This window comes from Eptatretus burgeri, chromosome 16 (genome assembly GCF_056783735.1).
Source record: "Eptatretus burgeri isolate ZD-2024b chromosome 16, Ebu_testis_v1, whole genome shotgun sequence".
In the NCBI taxonomy this organism is placed as follows: Eukaryota; Metazoa; Chordata; class Myxini; order Myxiniformes; family Myxinidae; genus Eptatretus; species Eptatretus burgeri.
Genome location: NC_140976.1, coordinates 37,358,142 through 37,377,837, shown reverse-complemented (window position 1 = coordinate 37,377,837; position 19,696 = coordinate 37,358,142). Strand labels below are relative to the sequence as shown.

The window sequence follows — 19,696 nt, the reverse complement described above, 5'->3', positions numbered from 1 at the left end:
GCCCAGGAAGGCTGTGCCCGTAGGATCCTGGCCAATTAGAAGTGGACAGCGAGGTGTTTTTCGCTAACAGCCCCTCCCCGTGGGGGGAGGAGATGTATCTCCGAGATTCTCGGAGTGAGCGGAAGAGTTTTCATGGTGGCTGGGAGGAGCGGGCAAGTTTGTTCGCCGTGGCTGTTGAGAGGAGTTCTGTTGACCCCAACTATTCGCCAAACAAGTCCCGCCACGAGCCACGACTCTTGAACGAACTCCCGGACCATGTCCCGACGACCTTTAGCAGGTGCCGCATTACAGAGACTCCCTTCCTCCGATGGCCAGGTACCCATCCGGACTCTGACTCCCAGCTCATCTCTCTCTCATCGGCTGGAGGGTCCAATAAAGAACTCTGGGTTTCTTTACTTTGTGTGTGTGTGTCTGCGTGTGGGCCTGTCTTGTAAGTAGAACTGAGTAAGTGTTTTTGCTGATTGTAAATATTTCCCTGATTGCAAATTAACGCGTCAAGTCTTGCCTTTGTCTTTATTTTACTGTAAATATAACAATTGTAGAAATGTTCCCAGTCCATTTCTGTCCCTTCTTACATTGGTCCAACATGGTTTGGGTCTGAGTATAAGTGGGGTTTCATCCCCGATAAATGCGTTCATTCCAGCCGGCACGGCTTTGGCAGTTTCCGCTTGGCTGCACCTGAACCGGAGTTGGTAGTTGGAACTCTACCGCAGTCGGTAGAGTGACCCGGTTCGAGCAAGACGTGCCAAGGGCGTGGTTTCCCCGGTAGTCGAAATCGCGTAGTTACTTAGGTAAATTGGTTTTAGACAAACAGACCCTACGCTACGCTGTTGAAATATTGGCGACCACGGTTGGTTCAACGACCCGCCGGCTCGAGGAGTTACCGAGTGACGGCCTACAATTCCGGGACGGCGTAACCTCCCCCACCTGGCGGTCATTCTCGCCAATGACCCCCGGCCCACAACGATATAGATATATGTTTGTATATATATATGTATACATACACTACCAGTCAAAAGTTTTAGAACACCCCCATTTTTCCAGTTTTTACTGAAATTTAAGCAGTTCAAGTCAAGTGAATAACCTGAAATGGTACAAATCTAAGCGGTAAACTGCCAGAGGTTTCAAAAAAAGTTTCAGTTACCAAAAACTGAAAAATAATGGAAATTTCAGACTTGTTAAAAAAAGGCCCTTTTCAGGGAACAACTGATGGATTAGCAACTGCAGCTGTTCTGCAGCAATGGAAGTAAATTAAGCCTTGAAAGTTGATACAAACAAGTCCTACAGGTGTCCCAACTTTTGTTGATTAGTTACAAACCCTCTGTCTGTGTAAACGCAGTGTTGGAACAGACTGTGTTGCTACACCCTCTGAAGCCTTATTTGGGCAATATTGCACTGCAGGAAGTAGTATATTGCTATCATAATGGTGAGAAAAAGACAATTAACAAAGGAAGACAGACAGATCATTATAACCCTTAAAAGTGTAGGTCTTTCCTTTGGAGAAATTGCAAAGTGAGCCAAGGTGTCAGTGAGTACAGTTTCCTACACCATCAAAAGGCACTGGGAAACTGGAGGAAATGCTGACAGGAAGAGGTCTGGCAGACCCAAAGCCAAAACACAATCAGAAGACAAGTTTCTAAGAGTCAACAGCTTGTGTGATAGGTAGCTCACAGGACAGCAGCTTCAAGCACAGATTAACACTGGTCGAAGTAAGGAAGTCTCAGTTTCAAATGTGAAGAGAAGACTTCAAGCTGCAGGTTTGATAGGTCGAGTGGCAGTAAGAAAGGCATTGCTAAGATGGCAAAATAAGAAAAAGAGGCTTGCCTGGGCCAAGAAGCACTGCCAGTGGACTACTGAAAACTGGAAGAAGGTCTTATGGACCGATGAATCAAAATTTGAAATCTTCGGTTCATCACGCAGGGTTTTTGTACGCCGTCGAGTAGGCGAAAGGATGGTTCCTCAGTGTGTGACACCAACTGTCAAACATGGAGGAGGAAGCGTGATGATCTGGGGCTCTTTTGCTGGATCCAGAGTCGGCGACTTGCACAGAGTGACTGGCACCCTGAACCAAAAGGGCTACCACAGCATTTTGCAGCGCCATATAATACCCTCTGGTCTAAACCTGGTTGGTCAGGAGTTCATCCTACAGCAAGATAACGACCTAAAACACCTCCAGGCTATGTCAGAACTACCTCAAAAGAAAAGAACAAGACGGTAGGCTTCAAATCACGGAATGGCCAGCACAGTCTCCAGACTTAAACCCCATCGAGCTGGTTTGGGATGTACTGGACAGAAGGGTGAAAACAAAGCAACCTACAAGTGCAACACATTTGTGGGAACTTCTGCAACAGTGTTGGGAAGAACTTTCCAAACAATATTTGATTTCCATTGTAGAAAGAATGCCACGAGTATGTTCGGCTGTCATATCTGCAAAATGTGGCGACTTTGATGAGTCAAAAATTTATATTAAATTTTGTTCAACCAAACGATTCCATGATTTCTTTTTTATCTGCAATTGTTTATTTTTTCTCTGCTTTAATTTCAGAGTACATTGAAACATTAAACTGCTTAAATTTCAGTAAAAACTGGAAAAATGGGGGTGTTCTAAAACTTTTGACCAGTGGTGTATGTATATGTGTCTATATATATATATATATATATATATATATATATATATATATATATATATATATATATATATATATATATATATATATATATATATATATCTTCTTCTTCTTCTTTCGGCTGCTCCCGTTAGGGGTCGCCACAGCGGATCATCCATATGATCCGCATAGTGATTTGGCACATGTTTTACGCCGGATGCCCTTCCTGACGCAACCTTGGTCGCCTCTTACGACACAGGGATATGGTACACCTATATTAACCGGGGTATACACCGGCCCAGTATACTGGTACTCATTTCGCCGATATATATATATATATATATATATATATATATATATATATATATATATATATATATATATATATATATATATATATATATGAGATATACGATACATATATATACGATACATAGATAACGATACATATATATACGATACATAGATAACGATACATATATATATATATATATATATATATATATATATATATATATATATGAGAGAGATATTATATGTATATATATGTATGTATATGTATACATATGTTTGTACACATATTTATACATATATGCATGTATATACACAAACACACACACACACACACACACACACACACACACACACACACACACACACACACACACACACACACACACACACACACACACACACACACACACACACACACACACACACACACACACACACACACACACACACATATATATATATATATATATATATATATATATATATATATATATATGTGAGGTCCGTCTAAAAAGTAACGGGACTGACCACAGAAATTTTATTCCAAAAAATATATTGAAATCACAGCTTGTCCGCTTAAAAATAGTTTCCCTCCAGTCTCACACACTTGTCCACCCTCTTCATACACTCTTCGAGGCACCCCGGAAGGCTTCTTCTGGAATCCTCCGGAGCTCTGTCATCACGGCCCTTTTGATGGCCTCCACATCAGGAAATCGGGCCCCTTGATCACCCCCTTGAGCTTGGGGATTAGGAAAAAATCTCAAGGGGCCAAGTCTGGCGAATACGGGTGTTGCTTCAGAGTTGGCACGTTCCTCTTCGTCAGAAACTGTCGGATGCTCAGGGCACTGTGAGCAGGGGCATTGTCATGGTGGAGCGCCCAGGCGTTGTTCTCCCACAGATCTCTCCTCTTGTCCTGGACTGATCTCATGAGGCACCGGAGGATCTCCTTGCACACGTATTGAATCACTGTTTGAGCCTGTGGTAGAAACTCGAAGTAGACGATGCCCTTGATGTCAAAAAACGCGATGAGCATCACCTTGACCTTCGACTTCGACAACCTTGCTTTCTTTGGTATTGGTGATGGTGGACGTTTCCATTGACAACTCTGCCGTTTGGTCTCGGGATCGTATTCGAATATGCACGATTCATCGCCAGTGATGACTCTCCCGAGCAGGCCTGGATCGTCCTCGAGGTGCTCGATGATCTCCTGACAGACAGTGACTCTGCTGTTTCTGGTCCTCGGACAACAGCTTGGGGACCATCTTTGCACACACCTTGCGCATTTCGAGATTTTCAGTGATGATGCTCCAAACAGTGTCCTTGTTGATGGAAAGTTCCTCAGCAATCATCCGCATCTGCTCGTTGAAGGTCTTCCAGACCGTGGATCGTCTTCAACCTCCTCCCGTCCCTCTTTGAACCTCTTGTGCCATTCAAATGCACGTGTGCGTGACATCGTTTTTTCCCGTAGACTTGCTGCAGCATTGCGAAGGATTTGGAAGGTGTTTTGCCAAGCTTGGCAAGAAACTTCAGATTGGCACTCTGCTCATGACTCGTAGCGCAACGGCCGACTCGACAATGTGTAAAGCATGACCTGTAAAAAATCACACAATGAGCGCAGTCAACCATCACCAATCATATATATATATATATATATATATATATGTATGTATATATGTATATATATATGTATATATATATATATATATATATATATATATATATATATATATATATATATATATATATATATATATATATATATTGCTGCGAAAGACTGTGACGCAACCCGTTCATTCAAGTTGTGAAAGTGGAGCAAACAGCCGGTTCAGTCCCGTTACTTTTTAGATGGACTTCGTGCATGTGTGTGTGTGTTTGTGTGTATGTATATATATGTATATATATATATATATATATATATATATATATATATATATATATATATATATATATATATATATATATATATATATATATATATATATATATATACATACACACACACACTGGCTAGATCACCCAGAGGTATGCACACTCGCCTCTAAGCCGTCTATCCTGGGTTTGAATCCCAACCCAGCTATAAACTGTCATCCTGGTGTTTCACAGGCAGGGTGATTTATCAATGTGTGTGCCGTCCCTCGGATGGACGTTAAACGGAATCCCGTCTTCTCACATTAGTTGGTAGACATTAAAGATCCCATGGTGTCCTTCATGAAAAAGTATGCGAGCTGTCGCCGGCACCATGGACCACAAATGACAAATTCCTTCCCTAACCACTGCTGGGACGGCAATGACAAACCACCCAGTATATCCCTTGCCAAGAAATACCTTTGGCAGCACTGACACTCTGTCACAGAGGGATCATTTGAATATATATATATATATATATATATATATATATATATATATATATATATATATATATATATATGTATATATATATATATATTTAATATCAAACTAGAGGTGTGCATGTGTTGGCAAAGCAAGATATGCTACAATATGTATTCAGAATTATGTTTCAGAGTGAAGAGGAAAACATTATCTTAATATTAACGGTGTTGGGAAGAATCGAGAGATGGTGAGACATCAGGCATCGGGAGCTTTTCCACTAAAATCGATGGGTGGATAAGTTATGGTTTAGAATTTTAAGGGTTTGCTGAAAACAAGATGGTGAATAGAGTAGCAGATTGCACAAGTTCTGCTGGGGGAGGTAGGGAGAGGGTTGGTGTGGGAGGTTAGGGTGCAGGGAGGCTCGGGAAGAGGTGCTGAAGCTGGTAGGGAGAGAGGTGTAAGGACTTGGTGGAGTCATCGGTAGGTGTGGAACTCGAATGAACTTTGAATGATCACACTCGCTGGTGGAAGCTTTGCAGGAGAGAGTGATGGGAGGCTTTAAAAGCAAGATTTTGAGGCAGAAAACAAACATGCGAAGAGATTCATTGTTAGCCATGTATTTGTCTACAGCAATAAGTGGGGATGCTGCAGGGAGGCTGGGCTCAGCTTGTATTTACAGCTTTAATGAAAGGCAAGGCACAAATGGTGCAGAAGTATAGGGCTCATTTATAACTAAGTGCACCAAAAATCTCCCGCTTCGAGCATCACTCAAATCATAGGGTTTCAAGATGGTCCACAGATGGGTTTAAATCGATCTTCCACCTAATCTTCTTTACCAAGGAACCGCGATGTCAAAGGGTCATGATTTTCTTCCTTCCTTGCCGATTGTGCTTTCCGACCAAAGGTGTTGCATGCAAAGAAGTTGTTTCAGTTTGAGGGTTAGAATAAAGCACAGAACTTATCTTACGGATTATTGGAGCAGGTACAATTTGGATACACAAACCTGTCCTTCAACTTGAAATTTGCGCTAAGGAATACTTTTCCAGGTCACATACCATAGAAAAGGTGAATTATACAAGTTCATCAAAATAAAGAGATTGTGTAGTATGATTGAGCTAATTGAATAATGTGCACCTTACAAAGCCGCAAACAGGATTTAGTTTTAACAACCAATGTTTATATGCAGTTGATGATCATGCTGAGAAGCTGATTGTATGTGCAAGAGGTTGGAAAGAATCTTGAGGGAAGATGGACTGACATGTTATCACTTCAAGAAGCGAGTTGACTGATGGTCTCGCACAACCTTGAAATTCTGGGAGGGATGTACAACGATGGGTGAAGACAAAATGAAATGAGGAAAGACATGGTCGATAACCAAGAAATGTTATATTTCCTTCAGACGAGAATGCACCTTTGCTTCAGAATCCAGGTGAGAAATGAGCTCTCGTGAAGGCCTGTTAAACAGCGGTGCATGATCTGTTAAGCATGTTTCGCCACTTGCAGGACACAGAGTCTGGAGCCCAAATAAAAGTTCTGAGTTCAGCGTTTGAGGAAGCAGAGTTGCAGGAGTAGCAAGTGTGGATAGTTAATTATCAAAGATTCAAACCCGGGATCTTGCAAAACCACTGCCAATGTATCAGCCATTTTGATTCAAAAGGGCCTGAAAATGACCTGATCTTGCTTTTGGAAGGAAACAAGGTAAGTAATAAAGCTCGACCGTTTGAAACATCACATAGCTGGAATTAACCAGGGCTCTTTAGAAGTATGCCTGGTGTTGGCTTAATGGTTAGGGTGGTGGGCTTTGGATCCTTGGGTCCTGAGTTCAAATCCTGCTCAGCTGTTGAATTAATACCAGGTGGGGTTAACTCGGCCTGTCATCCTTCTGAGGTCGGCAAAATGAGTGCCAGCATGCTGGTATACTGTGGCGGAGTGGCGATCCGTCCAGGATTGTGCCCAATAGCCAAGGAGACTGCTTAAGCAGGACCAACGCTCTGCACAGAGTATGGTCCCAATCTCCTCCTCCTCCTCCTTTAGAAGTGAAGGAGGGTAAAATAAACTGATTGTGTGTGCATGAGTGTTGATTAATTCTGGATAAATTGCACACTTGTTTTATACATGAGATCAAGAGCTAGAACAGAATGGAAGGGAACAAAATGGAAAGAGGGAAACACCAACAACAGAGTAGAAGTGAGAGTGAGATCAAGGGGAGGGGAAGAAGGACACATGAGGGTGAGTGAACATGCTGCACACAAGGGGAATGAAACACAGGAAGAAGACTAGAACAACACTCGGTGGAGCGCATACCTCCACCAGGTTAAACAGTTTACGTTTTGTAGCCCACTGATAGGTTGGATCTGGATGCGGACCATAACTGAAATCTAATCGGCTTGTTATTATCACCTACCCAACTCATCCACCAAGTTTTGTCATAATCTGTTCTCAACTTTTTAAAATATTGTGCTGTATATCGTTTCTTGTCCTATCTCTCAATTGTGAAGAATCACTGAAAATTCTCATATTCAGATCCGGATCGGGATTCCAACCAAAATTTAACCAATTTGTCCTCGTCACACACCAAACCTGTACACCAGGTTTCGTACAAATGTGTCCACAAAGTTTTGAAACATCGTGCTATAAATAGTTTTTAGCCCTGTGAAACAATTAAACAATTATCCTATCCAGAACGGATGTTCACCAATATCGATTCAAATTCTTCCTTGTCACACACCCATGTCCACCAGGTTTCGGCCGAATCCGTCCATAACTTTTTGAGATATCCTGCTCGTAAACAGACAGACAGGGGTGAAAAGACGACCTCCATCCACTTCGGTGGTGAAGGTAACCAACTGCACGCAAGATGAATGAAACACAGCATAAAGAGGAAGGAGAAAGTGTGGATGAAACGGAAAAGGAAAAAAAAACCAACTGACAACTAACAAATTTAATGTTCCTTTTCTGCTTCAAATGTGTGTGTGTGTGTGTGTGTGTGTGTGTGTGTGTGTGTGTGTGTGTGTGTGTGTGTGTGTGTGTGTGTGTGTGTGTGTGTGTGTGTGTGTTCCTTGGGAGATGAGGAATATTTCAGAGACCAACTTGCTGGTATACTTGCTTGATATACCAGCAAGGCATATCTTGCTGGTACCCTATTGACAATACTCTTAACGATGTCAACACAACATCTTATGAGGGTTGTTCAAATGTTCTATGAATGAGACGCTCACAATGAAAGATATGCCAAGGTTTTCTATTTTTCAACTTATAAGTACAGTACATACTAGCAAAGTACCCGCCCATGGGCGGGTACAGTTATCTGTTGAATGGCGTTGGTCCCGTCTCGATCGGATGAAATTGAGAAATTGACATTATCCGGTGACCTTGACCGCGTGACCTTTGACCTTGACCTTCATTCCCTTATGTCTGTTCCCAAGGATCACATATGCCAAGTTTCATCTCATTCTATCCAATGGTTTGGCCGTCTATAAAGGACAAACAAACATGAAAAATTGACGTTTTAGTCAATTTATGACGTCATAACTCGAAAACCGGAAGTCGGAAGTGAATGTCGTCAATGAACTGTCATTTAATTTTGATTAATTATCTGTTGAATGGTGTTCGTCCCGTCTCGATCGGATGAAATTGAGAAATTGAAGTTACCCGGTGACCTTGACCCCTTGACCCCATGACCTTTGACCTTGAACTTGACCCCCCCCCCGCCCCCCATGTCCGTTCTCATGTCCCAAGGATCACTCATGCCAAGTTTCATCTCATTCCATCCAACGGTTCGGCCGCCTATAAAGGACGAACAAACATACATACATACAAACATTCTATTTTTTTAGTATAGTAGATAGCAAAGTACCCGCCCATGGGAGGGTACAGTTATCTGTTGAATGGCGTTGGTCCTGTCTCGATCGGATGAAATTGAGAAATTGACAATATCCGGTGACCTTGACCCCGTGACCTTTGACCTTGACCTTGATCCCCTTATGTCCGTTCCCAAGGATCACAAATGCCAAGTTTCATGTCATTCTATCCAACAGTTTGGCCGTCTATAAAGGATAAACAAACACACACACATACATACATTCAAACATATTCTATTATTTTAGTTTAGCAGATATATCAAGTAGGAAAATATGTAAATGGATATGTGTATTATATTTAGGGGACCAAACCATTCTGGCTGGTACTCTCTTGACTCTGTTAAGATTATTATTATGATTCTTATACTTCACACCACCTTTTTCACTTTTATTCATTTTATAATTTGTTTTCTCTGCAACCGCTTGTCCGATAGATGTGAAACTTTGAACATTGGAACGACTACCCATGGATAAATAATTTTTTTATTGATAACTCTGATGCCGTAAGTCATGTTGTATTGCAGCCATATTGGATTAAAGGAAAAAATTTGGACATTTCTGAAACCGCTTAAGGAAAAAAATGAAACTTGACATCTTCTAGCTTTTCCACGAGCCTCGACTATGTATACAAAACAAAAACAAAACTCCTCATGGGGAATAAAGTTTGATTACGATGCCATCATTGGTGAAGTGCGATCATTGGATGCATCAAAATCCTTCTGTGAAAAATTTGAAACTTCATATATCTTATCTGCAACCCAATTATATTGCAGTTTTAAATTTATGAAATCATCGGTGACGTGGTCTGGGAGCCATATTGGATTGAATGAAAACCTTTAAAAATCCCTTCTCTTGAATGGCTTAACAGATTGATGTGAAATTTCATATACACAGTGCCTATAGAAAGTGTACACCTCCTTTCAGAATTTTCACCTTTTGTTGCCTTATAGCTTGGAAATAAATTGCATTAAATCAGACCTTTTCCACCTTTGTTTACACATCATAACCCAAAACTTCCAAGATAAAAACAAATTCTACAAATTTCAGAAAATTCATTAAACATACAAAACAAGAATATATTGGTTGGATAAGTGTCCACCCCCCCCCCGCCTTATAAAATAAATTGTAAATTAGCTCAGGTATAATCAATCACCTTCAAAATATCACACCAAGTTAATTGGCCTCCACCTGTCTTAAATTGCAATGATTCTGATTATTTTAGAATAAAATCAGCTGTTCCTGTACATTTACTCTGCTGGGTAGTGCATTTCACAGCAAAAACTCAACCATGAGAACCAAGGAGCTTTCATAAGGCCTCCGGGATAAAGTTGTGGAAAACCACAGATCAAGGGATGTGTGTAAAAATATTTCAAAGGCCTTGAATATCCCTTGGAGCACAGTCAAGACAATCATTAAGAAGTGGAAGGCATATGATACCATCAAAACCCGACCTAGACCAGGCTTTCCCTCCAAACTGGATGACCAAGCAACGAGGAGACTGATCGGAGAGGCCATCAAGAGGCCAATGACAACTTTGAAAGAGCGACAGGCCATTTATGGTAACACTGGTCACTGTGTGCATGGAACAACAATATCCCAAGCACTCCACAAGTCTGGCCTGTATGGTCGGGTGGCAATAAGGATGCCATTACTCAAAAGAGCCCACCTTGAGTCCCATTTGAAAACTAATCCGGAAATTCTGAAGCCATGTGGCAAAAAGTTTTGTTGTCTGATGAAACCAAGATGGAACTTTTTGGCCTAAATGCAAAACATTGCGTTTGCCACAAACCCAGGCCAGCACATCATTCAAAGAACACCATCCATACTGTGAAGTATAGTGGAGGCAGCATAATGCTATGGGGATGTTTCTCATCAGCAAGAACTGGGACACTTGTCAGGATAGAAGAGCAAATGGATGGACCAAAATACAGAAAAATCCAAGAGGAAAACCTGCTGCCCTCTGCAAGAAAGCTAAAATAATGATGTAAGTTCACCTTTCAGCATGACAACGACCCGAAGCACACAGCCAAAGCTTCACTGGAGTGGCTTCGGAACAAAAAGATAAATGTTTGTGAGTGGCCCAGTCAGAGCTCCGACCTAAATCCAAACGAAAATCTGTGGCATGACTTCAAGATTGCTGTCCATCAACGCTGCCCACGCAACTTGACTGAGCTTGAACAGTTTTGTACAGATGAATGGGAAAATATTGCCCAATCAAGGTGTGCAAAGTTGGTAGAGACCTATCCCAACAGACTCACAGCTGTAATTGCTGTCAAAGGTGCTTCCACCAAGTAATACCTCAGGGGGATGGACACTTATCCAACCAAGATATTCTAGTTTTGTATTTTCAATTTATTCTCTGAAAGTTGTCGCATTTGTTTTTCACGTGGAAGTTGTGGGTTTTGATATGTAAATAAATGTGGAAAAAGTTTGATTTGATGCAATTTAATTCCAGGCTATAAGGCAACAAATGGTGAAAATTTTGAAAGGGGATTTAGATTTTCTATAGGCATGGTATATATATATATATATATATATATATATATATATATATATATATATATATATATATATATATATATATATATATATATATATATATATATATATATATATATATATATATATACAAGCAGAGCCGACACATCACTTCGCTGACGTACCAATTTGTCCTGTTTAGCCAAATTTACCCATACATAAAGTACTTTAACCCTTCCCCATCCTCTCGTTCCGCTCCCCCCTACTTTTGTCTCAAGTTTGTCCTGATGTCCCTTCTCGCTAGAAATGTCTCACACATGATGACAGGCTTTGACAGGTCTGTTGGATAGGGGGTGGAGGCGGGGGGGGGGAGAAGAGAAGGGGGACAAATTTACCCATGTGAAGAGTGCTTTAACTTCAGCATTGCCCAAGTGAAAAAGGAAGTTGTAATACCCTCTGCCACCTCTAAGTGGTGCTACACGGAACACATTTACATGGAGGATTTACGCCCTCCCCTGGCACCCCACATCCCTGCATGAGGCCACAGCCACATAGCCTTTGTTATTGTATTTGCACCCTGATTTTTTTTTTTTTGAGTTTGGAGCTTGGAATTTAAAAGATGTGGCCTTGCATCAAGAAGAGAGAGAGAGAGAGAGAGAGAGAGAGAGAGAGAGAGAGAGAGAGAGAGAGAGAGAGAGAGAGAGAGAGAGAGAGAGAGAGAGAGAGAGAGAGAGAGAGAGAGAGAGAGAGAGAGAGAGAGAGAGAGAGAGAGAGAGAGAGAGAGAGAGAGAGAGAGAGAGAGAGAGAGAGAGAGAGAGAGAGAGAGAGAGAGAGAGAGAGAGAGAGAGAGAGAGAGAGAGAGAGAGAGAGAGAGAGAGAGAGAGAGAGAGAGAGAGAGAGAGAGAGAGAGAATGAAAGAAATAAAGAAAGAAAGAGAGAGAGAGAATGGTGTTTCTGTACACGTATATACATATATATGATCGAGTACCCATGTGGAATATGGATTGAAAATTTAAACGTCATCGGTCATGTGGCCTTGCAGCCATGTTGGATTGAGGGTAAAACTTTTAAAAGTAGTCTTTAAAACCACTCAAACAATGGATGCCAAACTTCAAGTATATAATCAACTACCCATGGGGACAAAAGTTTGATAACTAAAACATCATTAGTCACATGGTCTGGTAGCAATATTGGATTGAACGAAAACTGATCAATGCAAAACTTTAAATTTGTGATTTACTTCCCTCGGAGAAAACAAGTTTGATGTGTCACGTGTCCGATCATGGGTCACATGTCCGATCAAAGCTTGGTTTTATTAAAGCGGGGCAGCCTGGGCTCTGCTCCCAGTTATAAAGCACGCGTATAATTGTATTTATATTTATGTTTATATACAATTATTTTGACAGCACCATTTATTCCCACCACCTTTTAGAGCTGCCTGGGGAATGTGTGTGTCCCAAATCTTTCACGAACTGGTTGGCCAGGCCTGACATTTGATTGAAGGTGATAAGGATTTGTAATTTGTTCAGGATGCTGGTGATAACTCTTGTTCACCAACACTCCAGTTGTGGGAGATGGGCTTTCTGTTTAATGCCCGTAGTGCATACGTTGATGTCTCACCTTGCATGCGAGACACCAGGGTAATAGTTTATAGCCATGTTATGATTCAAACCCAAGCTACACAGCTCAAGTGTGTGTGTGTGTGTGTGTGTGTGTGTGTGTGTGTGTGTGTGTGTGTGTGTGTGTGTGTGTGTGTGTGTGTGTGTGTGTGTGTGTGTGTGTGTGAGATCCTTGGGAGATGAGGCACACACCGATAACAGTTTGTGAACATGACATTGAGAGGCAGCAAAGCAGATCAAAGAGGAGTTATCGGTGAAGTCGCTCGTGTTGTGTCCTGTTCATGGCGATTCTTCCTTTGGAAAGAGGATGTTCAGAATGGATTAAGGAGAGAACCATTTGTGAAGTTGCTGTGATTGCTTTGCTGTGCCACTTGGGGTGTTTTTCCCCTTTGAAATGAGGGCTTTCTTGATGGCTTAGTAATCATCAGAGCCCCGATTTCAGTGGGGACCAATTCCTCCGTCCGAAGCATCCTTGGGTTGGGCATATTATTCCTGTAAAGCCTGCATTTCTGTCGAGCCATTCATCACACTGGTAACTCAGTCACCACAGCGAGGGTAAAGTGATTCTCCAAGGCAAGGCCGATGTCATAAATCGAAACAAGTATGCTTTGTACATAAATGATAAAGCACCGTTTCTGAGCATCACCAAGTTACACAGAACTTCTAACGTCGACTTCTGCCACTGTTTTGTCATCTAGTTCACAGTTGCCTTCTTTATATCCATTATTTGCATCATTCTTAGTACTTGCTACATTGTCAAGTCGACCATACACTGACTGCTTCGTTATAAATCAGAGTTGTCATTGCCTCGACACTCACTACACCATCAAGTCGATCATCACATGCTCGATAGAACATCTCAATGTGCCCATATACGGTGAACGCTCACATTTTGGTGAACTGTTGTGCTGTCTACTTGCTTATTTTAGGATAGGATTATGATAATCTGGTTAATTGGTTAATGTGTGCATCTTATTAATGAATTATTTCTATAACCAATATAATGGCATTGGTCACATTTTCCTAAATTTTTTTTTTTAAATTATTGACCAAGCATGGCTAAGAAGAGGTGAGACAATGAGATTGAAGAGAATATATATATATATATATATATATATATATATATATATATATATATATATATATATATATATATATATGATGTGATGGCTTTTGTGGAGGTAATCTAGGCATCTTAACCTTTACAAACACTTGCATTGCTGGTGTCACGTTAATGACAAAATTTTGAAGTTGTGCATGATACCATTTACAAAACTAGAATGGCACTTGGCAGAGCGTATCCCTCCACCAGGCTGAACAGCACATTTTGTATCACACTGATAGGCTGGTTCTGGATCCAGACCTCCAAGATCGAATTGGCTTGTTCTTGTCGCTTACCCAACTCATCCACCAAGTTTTGTCCGCATATGTCCACAACTTTTGAAATATCCTGCTATATATTAATTTTGGCCATGTATCTCTCAGTGTTGTAGAATCATTTAAAATATTGTGATATCTGGATTCTGATCTTCACCAAAATTGAATCATTTAGTCCGTGTCACACACGAAACCTCTTCACCAAATTTAGTCCGAATCCGTCCACAACTTTTTGAGAAATACTGTTCACAGACAAACAAACTAACAAGAAAGATGTCATGGAGAGCACGATACTTGCAAAATCCCAAAAACAAATTTGACCTTAAAAATAATTGGGGTTTAAATTCAGCGACCTGATATGCAAATCGTCTTTAAATTTCAACTCGATCAGATGAAAATTGAGGATTTTAGAAATTGCACCTAAGTTGTTTACCTTTAGCCTATGTTGACCTCAAAAATAATTGGTGGTTATATTCAGTGACCAGATATGCAAATCTTCTTCAAATTTAAAGTCAAATGGATGGAAAATGACAATTTTTAAAATTTGGCCGATGTTGGCCTTTTGGCATATGTTGACCTCAAACGTGATTGTTGAATTCACTGACCTGATTTGCAAATCCTCTTCAAATTTCAAGTTGATCGAATGAAAATTGATGATTTTAGAAATTGGACAAAGTTGTTGTTGACCTTTGGCTGATGTTGACTTTTTGACCTTTTGACCTCAAATTCAACAGGCTTCTTGCTTAAGACCAACTCGATCATTTCGTGAAGTTTCATGAAGATCGGTTTAAAATTGTGGCATGTCGGTGATTGACAAACAAACGGATAGAATCACAGACCAGACCAACCAATACACTTGCGAATCTTCAATTTCACAAGTAACAAACAACAAACAGACAGACAGGGGTGAAAACATAACCTCTGCCCACCTGTCGGTGGAGGTAATGATCTGACGTGAAATGGCAGTGTATTTGCCAATTTTAGTCACAAATGATAGTTCTTCTTCTGAGCGGACCACCGCAGTTGAGAAGGTAAACATGTATGACATGTCGCAGTCTACATCATCACTTTACTTTGAATTCCCGTTTATACCAATATACACTCTAAAAAAATTGATACCGGGCGTAGTGGCGTGCGCCTGTAATCCGGCTACTCGGAGGCTTGGGTTGGAGGATCGCTTGAGGATGGGGGCTCTGCGCTGGGCCGCTCTATGAGAGGGTGTAGGGCAGCCCGGAATCAAGGCGAAACCCAATCCTTATCCCTGTGTCGTAAGAGGCGACCAGGGTTGCGTCAGGAAGGGCATCTGGCATAAAACCTGTGCCAAATCAGTATGCAGATCATAACGGATGATCCGCTGTGGCGACCCCTAACGGGAGCAGCCAAAAGAAGAACAACAACACACTCTAAAAAAATTCTCATTTGAGGTGAGACATCTATGAACCCTGTGGAGGCAGGTACCCTGCCAGTATGATGAAATGGTCTGTTTACTCCAACCGCTCTGAATCCAGGCTGCAAATGTTTCTATGACTTGGGGTGTGGTCACTGCCTTTGTCGACGTGGTTATACGACTGCAGCCTGTGGGTGGTAGCGATCCCTGAGCATGCTATAGTATACTGTATAGTGGATATGAAATTGAGACCTCATTACTGTAATTTGTGATTCAAATCAAATTGTTACTCATGGCAAGATGGCCACTTTGATTCAGGCCAACAGCTGGTATCTACAACACAACCAGTGTTTAATTACCATTAGCATAACAGCGATGAATCAAAATTACAGCTGGGAAAGTTATCATTTTAAAATATTGATCTGCAGGTTCAGTGGTGCAATGAAAATGGGGCTCAGAGGGCTTGAGCTCTCCCCCCCCCACCCCAGACATAGACGCGGTTACAGTTAAGTTAGCCCCTCTGCCCATGGAGTGAGGATGGGTGTGTGTGTGTGTGCATGCATTTGTCTCCATCTATATCTCCGTGTCTGTGTCCCCATGTACAGGTACAACTTTTTTTTGAGTTGTCATCAAATCTTCAACAAACCTACATTATGAGAATGTGGAGAACATCAATTAATAATTGCATTCTCACCCTGACACCTTGATTTTATTCTGTATTTCTTTACCTCTGCTACTTGGCAGATAACCTGAGCACCCTCTTCTAAAACTGGGAAATCATGATGACTTCCTTGGCACAGTTGACACCTCAACTCAGTAGAGGAAATTACCCATCCACGGATGTGTATCGGACTGTTAGCCCATACTACATCCCTTGTTATATGGCTTTGGCGTTTCTTGGGCAATTGTAATTGTCTCGTCAATACAACTTTCAACGTCTCTTGTACTGCATAACCAATAAGATTGTCTTTGGCTCATTTAATGCAGCTGAACATGGCCAAGTGAGATTGAGTAGCTTTAACCATCATATTCTGTCCCTGTATTATATATATATATATATATATATATATATATATATATATATATATATATATATTTATATATATATATATATATATATATATATATATATATATATATATATATATATATATGTTGTGAAGCATGATGACTAAGTGGTTTTTGATGATAGCAATGACACAGTGTTGATTATATTAATACAAGCTCGTTTGCACAGAAGGTTGCTGGGCTTGGTGACATCAATATAGCTCTATAATTTTGGTGGCATTGCTCCACAAATTTAAATCATAACTAATCAATTAAATATTTAATGCTGTAGTTTCATTTTGCCATGAAATACAACACATGAGATGCATTATTTTGCCACACATCATTATAAACACCATCGTTGGGCTTTCCCATCAATTTTGACAACCTAAGCCGATTTCGTTATTTCAATTGTTATATTTATCACGAGTTTTGCTATAAATTATAAATGATCAGACAACAACACGCTTGGATTTGGGATACAATGTTGGTTCATCAAATTTTTTCATTTTGAAGGATTTTAACGATGAAATTTTATTTCAATTGGCATTTGACACCATTTTTCATTTGAAGTAGAATGCTGCTAAGTGTTTAAGAAGGTTCTGTTGAAACATAATTAAGGAAACTACTTGTGTGCTTGTTGTCACCACTCATGTCATGCAACTACTGTGAGATATAACTGTGCCTGCGCAGCATTGTCTTGCCTGTTTCTGACTTGCAACACAGATGGATGAGAAAAAAAAAAAAATAATAAAAAAAAACGAAAAGAATTATATACAAGGTCAAGGCTTGTAGAAGAGTGAGAAAACTGAACCGATCAGGATGCAACAGTAAAAAGGAGCAGGAGAGATTTTAAAAACGGAGAGAAAGAGAGAAAGAGAGAGAGAGAGAGAGAGAGAGAGAGAGAGAGAGAGAGAGAGAGAGAGAGAGAGAGAGAGAGAGAGAGAGAGAGAGAGAGAGAGAGAGAGAGAGAGAGAGAGAGAGAGAGAGAGAGAGAGAGAGAGACGGACGAGAGAGAGGGACGAGAGAGAGGGACGAGAGAGAGGGAGGAGAGAGAGACGGACGAGAGAGAGAGAGAGAGAGAGAGAGAGAGAGAGAGAGAGAGAGAGAGAGAGAGAGAGAGAGAGAGAGAGAGAGAGAGAGAGAGAGAGAGAGAGAGAGAGAGAGAGAGAGAGAGAGAGAGAGAGAGAGAGAGAGAGAGAGAGAGAGAGAGAGAGAGAGAGAGAGAGAGAGAGAGAGACGGACGAGAGAGAGAGAGACGGACGAGAGAGAGAGAGACGGACGAGAGAGAGAGAGACGGACGAGAGAGAGAGAGACGGACGAGAGAGAGAGAGACGCACGAGAGAGAGAGAGAGAGAGAGAGAGAGAGAGAGAGAGAGAGAGAGAGAGAGAGAGAGAGAATGAGAATGAGAATGAGAATGAGAATGAGAATGAGAGAATATATGCATGCATGGCCCATACAGCATGGGGTGGATAAGATGGATACAGAAGCAAACTCTCAGGAAGGATAAACTGGAAGTTTGGAAGGAGGTGGGTGAGGGTGGATGGGGGAGTGAGGGAGAGTTAGAAAATAACATGGTTTTGATTGGGGGATAATCTGAGATAGTGGTGAACAGCTGTCTTGAAGACCTGGAGGGGAGAATGAGATTGAAGAGAATGTGGAAATTGATTCCACAATCAACAGGTGGGGAAAAAGAGGAACAAACTAGAGGGGGAGCACTCGGTAGAGTGCAAAACCTCCGCCGCCAATACTGCTAGGTCACTCAAGTGAACCTGATATCCTATTCATTCAACTTGATGTCAACAGTGCTCACAGAGTTATAGTTTGCAACTTTCCCTTTTACTTTTAACTTTTACATACTCAATTCATTCGTCATAACTAGATTCCTTGAGACAGAAATTGATTCTATGTGGGTATATCCACCTGAAGTTCCAAAATCAGCCGCAATTATAATTTTGGCAAGTTTTTTTTGTTGGAAATCACTTATAACATGTAGAAATGCAAAAAAATCGAAATTTTGTTGAAAAAAAAGTTGCAATTTTTTTTTTCTCTAACAATTTTTTTTTGGGGGGGGGTGAAAATCACTTAAAACATGTAGAAATGCAAAAAAAAAATTCAAATATTTTTTCAAATTGGCCGCCATAGCAGCCATATTGGATTTTGGACCAAGTACAAAATCTAATGGCATGATCCTTGGACCAGACCTAACCCCCCCACCAAGTATCGTCAAAATCCGTCGGGAGTTTTTCCGTAATACTGTTCACAAACAAACAAACAAACAAACAAACAGAAAAACAGAAAGGGGTGAAAACAGTAACCTCCATCCATCTTCGATGGCGGAGGTTAATGAGTGGAGGTGAGCAGTGATTTGGAAGTTTCACCAGAAGTAGGTTGATGGAGGACCACACACACACTGCAGAAACCTTTGGGAGGCGAAGGAGGGACAAAGCATCGAAAAACCAGAGGGTGCAAGACCAGATAGGAGGTGGCAGAAGACAGAGACCACCGAACTGTCTGCAATGGCAAAATGATAGGCCCAAAGACTCAGCTTCGGCGCTGGAGATTTGAATGATCTTGAAGTTCTTGGTTTCCAAGGCATCGAGCTGAGCATGGTGTGAAGCAATGGTGCCAACTCAGAGGGGAAAGCAGTATTCCATGAAACTGTGGATGACTGCCTTGTACAGTAAGTGGATAGG

At 41.1% G+C, this 19,696-nt stretch overlaps 1 protein-coding gene and 1 pseudogene across 7 annotated transcripts in view; both read left to right on the top strand.

Annotated features, from left to right (window-relative positions):
* LOC147010865 (teneurin-3-like) overlaps positions 1 to 19,696 on the top strand; it is a 307,484-nt gene that overhangs the window by 6,749 nt on the left and 281,039 nt on the right. The gene's annotated exons all lie outside the window — the stretch shown is intronic.
* LOC147010867 (signal recognition particle RNA) lies at positions 15,683 to 15,823 on the top strand (annotated as a pseudogene).